We start from the raw sequence: 5,000 nt of genomic DNA, 5'->3' as shown, positions 1-5,000 counted from the left end.
TTCAGGGACTTGGTCTGGGGTCTAGGGCAGCATCCGCCGCGTGCACGGGCTGGAGCTCGGCTCCCTTTTTTTGCATGCAAGCCAACCGATCGAGGCCATGGGCGCCTGCCGGTCACCGGAGCAACCAGTCGCCGGACAAAAATCGCCGGAAGGCATGCACGCCCTGTATTTCGTTCGAGGGACGTTGGCCGGGGTGCACGCAATGGGAGGCCCATCGCGCACACCTACTCCCCCCGTGGGGGGGGGGAGAGGGGGTGCCGGACCACCACCCCCTAAAGAGCATTAGAGATTTTACAGATATGCTACCAGTAGACGTTAAAATGTCTGAAACGGGGACACTTTTTCCAAACAAGCAAATCCCACACCGAGGGTGCGCAGGTGCCGATGGTGGTCGAGGCATGTGCCCGCAACAAGGGCCAACGTGAGCCGATGGTGGTCGAGGCAACCGCCCGCACCAGCTCGAGGCATGTGCCCACACCAAGGCCCGGCATGTATCGATGGTGTTCGACGTAGGGGCCATCTTCTGCTGATGGTGGTCGAGGCAAGAGCCCGCACCAAGGGCCAGCGTGTGCCCATGGTGCTCGAGGCAACCGTCCGCACCAGGGCCCAGCGTGTGCCGATGGTGGTCGAGGCAACCGCCCGCACCAAGGGCCGGCTTGTGCCGATGGTGTTCGAGGCAACCGCCCGCACCAGGGCCCAGCGTGTGCCGATGGTGGTCGAGGCAACCGCCAGCACCAGGGCCCAGCGTGTGCCGATGGTGGTCGAGGCAACCGCCCGCACCAAGGCCGAGCGTGTGCCGATGGTGGTCGAGGCAAGCGCCCGCACCAGGGCCCAACGTGTGCCGATGGTGGTCGAGGCAAGCGCCCTCACCAAGGTCGAGCGTGTGCCGATGGTGGTCGAGGCAACCGCCCGCACCAGGGCCCAGCGTGTGCCGATGGTGGTCGAGGCAAGCGCCCGCACCAGGGCCGAGCGTGTGCCGATGGTGGTCGAGGCAAGCGCCCGCACCAGGGCCCAGCGTGTGCCGATGGTGGTCGAGGCAAGCGCCCTCACCAAGGCCGAGCGTGTGCCGATGGTGGTCGAGGCAACCGGCCGCACCAAGGGCCGGCGTGTGCCGATGGTGTTCGAGGCAACCGCCCGCACCAGGGCCCAGCGTGTGCCGATGGTGGTCGAGCCAGGAGCCCGCACCAAGGGCCGACTTGTGCCGATGGTGTTCGGGGCAACCGCCCGCACCAGGGCCCTGCGTGTGCCGATGGTGCTGGGGGCAACCGCCCGCACCAGGGCCCAGCGTGTGCCGATGGTGCTGGGGGCAAGCGCCCGCACCAGGGCCCAGCGTGTGCCGATGGTGGTCGAGGCAAGCGCCCGCACCAGTGCCCAGCGTGTGCCGATGGTGGTCGAGGCAAGCGCCCGCACCAGGGCCCAGCGTGTGCCGATGGTGCTGGGGGCAAGCGCCCGCCCCAGGGCCCAGCGTGTGTCGATGGTTATCGGGGCAACCGGCCGCACCAGGGCCCAGGGTCTGCCGATGGTGCTCGAGGCAACCGCCCGCACCAAGGCTCAGCATGTGCCGATTGTGATCGAGGCAACAACCCACACCAGGGCCCAGCTTGTGCCGATGGCGGTCGAGGCAAGTGCCCGTACCGAAGGGCAGCCTATGCCGATGATGGTCGATGCATGTGCCATCACCATGCGTCATCATGTGCCATTGATGGTCGAGGCCTTGGCCGAAGTTCGATTTTGAGCCACGGTGCCCATGCTTGGCTCCAGCATGTGCTGGTGCCGCATTTTTTTCACTCGGGACAGCATCGCCGGAGCATCGCCGGAGTACCGCCGGAGAACCTGACCGGCGGCATTGGGGTTCCGGCGATTGGGAGGGGGGCCGGGGGGGTGTGCGCACATGATGTGCGATGGGTGCTGGTACTTGGCCTTGTGTTGGCCCCCTATCCCTCATCAAACCTCTGAGAATTCACACCCCCTTAAAGAGCATTTGAGATTTTACAGGTTTGCTACCAGTAGCCGTTAAAGTGTCTGAAATGGGGACACTTTTTTCAAACGGTCACAAAATCTTCTCTACTTCGAGTTTTTAGCTGAATTTTTTTGTGCATGCCAACAAAAATATAAGGATCATGCCTACAAAATTTGGGGCCAAAAATCCTTATAAAAAAATTTTAAAAAATCCCGAACCGCAAAAAGTTTCAAAAATCATGAAAAATAGAAAACGAGTCATCTTCCAACGAAACTTCACGTGAAGGCTTAGGGGACCATTGTATGAATTTACAAGCCATAAAAATGGCATTGGCACGGCAGAAATTTGAAGATGTGCCTAAACCCACCAGGGCCCAGCGTGTGCCGATGGTGCTCGAGGCAACCGCCCGCACCAGGGCCCAGCGTGTGCCGATGGTGCTCGAGGCAAGCGCCCGCACCAGGGCCCAGCGTGTGCCGACGGTGGTCGAGGCAACCGCCCGCACCAGGGCCGATAGTGTGCCGATGGTGCTCGAGGCAACCTGTCGCACCAGGGCCCAGCGTGTGCCGATGGTGATCGAGGCAACCTGCCGCACCAGGGCCCAGCGTGTGCCGATGCTGGTCGAGGCAAGCGCCCGCACCAGCGCCCAGCGTGTGCCGATGGTGCTCGAGGCAACCGACCGCACCAGGGCCCAGCGTGTGCCGATGGTGCTCGAGGCAACCTGCCGCACCAGGGCCCAGCGTGTGCCGATGGCGCTCGAGGCAAGCTCCCGCACCAGGGCCCAGCGTGTGCCGATGGTGCTCGAGGCAACCTGCCGCACCAGGGCCCAGCGTGTGCCGATGGTGCTCGAGGCAACCTGCCGCACCAGGGCCCAGCGTGTGCGGATGGTGCTCGAGGCAAGCGCCCGCACCAGGGCCCAGCGTGTGCCGATGGTGGTCGAGGCAACCGCCCGCACCAGGGCCCAGCGTGTGCCGATGGTGGTCGAGGCAACCTGCCGCACCAGGGCCCAGCGTGTGCCGATGGTGCTCGAGGCAACCTGCCGCACCAGGGCCCAGCGTGTGCCGATGGTGCTCGAGGCAACCGACCGCACCAGGGCCCAGCGTGTGCCGATGGTGGTCGAGGCAACCGCCCGCACCAGGGCCCAGCGTGTGCCGATGGTGGTCGAGGCTGCCGATGATGGTCGAGGCAACCTGCCGCACCAGGGCCCAGCGTGTGCCGATGGTGCTCGAGGCAACCGACCGCACCAGGGCCCAGCGTGTGCCGATGGTGCTCGAGGCAAGCGCCCGCACCAGGGCCCAGCGTGTGCCGATGGTGGTCGAGGCAACCTGCCGCACCAGGGCCCAGCGTGTGCCGATGGTGGTCGAGGCAAGCGCCCGCACCAGGGCCCAGCGTGTGCCGATGGTGGTCGAGGCAAGCGCCCGCACCAGGGCCCAGCGTGTGCCGATGGTGGTCGAGGCAACCTGCCGCACCAGGGCCCAGCGTGTGCCGATGGTGCTCGAGGCAACCGACCGCACCAGGGCCCAGCGTGTGCCGATGGTGCTCGAGGCAACCTGCCGCACCAGGGCCCAGCGTGTGCCGATGGCGCTCGAGGCAAGCTCCCGCACCAGGGCCCAGCGTGTGCCGATGGTGCTCGAGGCAACCTGCCGCACCAGGGCCCAGCGTGTGCCGATGGTGCTCGAGGCAAGCGCCCGCACCAGGGCCCAGCGTGTGCCGACGGTGGTCGAGGCAACCGCCCGCACCAGGGCCGATAGTGTGCCGATGGTGCTCGAGGCAACCTGTCGCACCAGGGCCCAGCGTGTGCCGATGGTGATCGAGGCAACCTGCCGCACCAGGGCCCAGCGTGTGCCGATGCTGGTCGAGGCAAGCGCCCGCACCAGCGCCCAGCGTGTGCCGATGGTGCTCGAGGCAACCGACCGCACCAGGGCCCAGCGTGTGCCGATGGGGCTCGAGGCAACCTGCCGCACCAGGGCCCAGCGTGTGCCGATGGCGCTCGAGGCAAGCTCCCGCACCAGGGCCCAGCGTGTGCCGATGGTGCTCGAGGCAACCTGCCGCACCAGGGCCCAGCGTGTGCCGATGGTGCTCGAGGCAACCTGCCGCACCAGGGCCCAGCGTGTGCGGATGGTGCTCGAGGCAAGCGCCCGCACCAGGGCCCAGCGTGTGCCGATGGTGGTCGAGGCAACCGCCCGCACCAGGGCCCAGCGTGTGCCGATGGTGGTCGAGGCAACCTGCCGCACCAGGGCCCAGCGTGTGCCGATGGTGCTCGAGGCAACCTGCCGCACCAGGGCCCAGCGTGTGCCGATGGTGCTCGAGGCAACCGACCGCACCAGGGCCCAGCGTGTGCCGATGGTGGTCGAGGCAACCGCCCGCACCAGGGCCCAGCGTGTGCCGATGGTGGTCGAGGCTGCCGATGATGGTCGAGGCAACCTGCCGCACCAGGGCCCAGCGTGTGCCGATGGTGCTCGAGGCAACCGACCGCACCAGGGCCCAGCGTGTGCCGATGGTGCTCGAGGCAAGCGCCCGCACCAGGGCCCAGCGTGTGCCGATGGTGGTCGAGGCAACCTGCCGCACCAGGGCCCAGCGTGTGCCGATGGTGGTCGAGGCAAGCGCCCGCACCAGGGCCCAGCGTGTGCCGATGGTGGTCGAGGCAAGCGCCCGCACCAGGGCCCAGCGTGTGCCGATGGTGGTCGAGGCAACCTGCCGCACCAGGGCCCAGCGTGTGCCGATGGTGCTCGAGGCAACCGACCGCACCAGGGCGGAGCGTGTGCCGATGGTGGTCGAGGCAAGCGCCCGCACCAGGGCCCAGCGTGTGCCGATGGTGGTCGAGGCAACCTGCCGCACCAGGGCCCAGCGTGTGCCGATGGTGCTCGAGGCAACCGACCGCACCAGGGCGGAGCGTGTGCCGATGGTGGTCGAGGCAAGCGCCCGCACCAGGGCCCAGCGTGTGCCGATGGTGGTCGAGGCTGCCGATGGTGGTCGAGGCAACCTGCCGCACCAGGGCCGAGCGTGTGCCGATGGTGCTCGAGGCAACCGGCCGCACCAGGGC

The sequence above is a fragment of the Durio zibethinus genome, unplaced genomic scaffold, assembly GCF_047325235.1.
Source record: "Durio zibethinus cultivar Kanyao isolate XHJ-2024 unplaced genomic scaffold, ASM4732523v1 HiC_scaffold_3, whole genome shotgun sequence".
Classification (NCBI taxonomy): Eukaryota; Viridiplantae; Streptophyta; class Magnoliopsida; order Malvales; family Malvaceae; genus Durio; species Durio zibethinus.
This window is presented reverse-complemented; position numbering follows the sequence as displayed.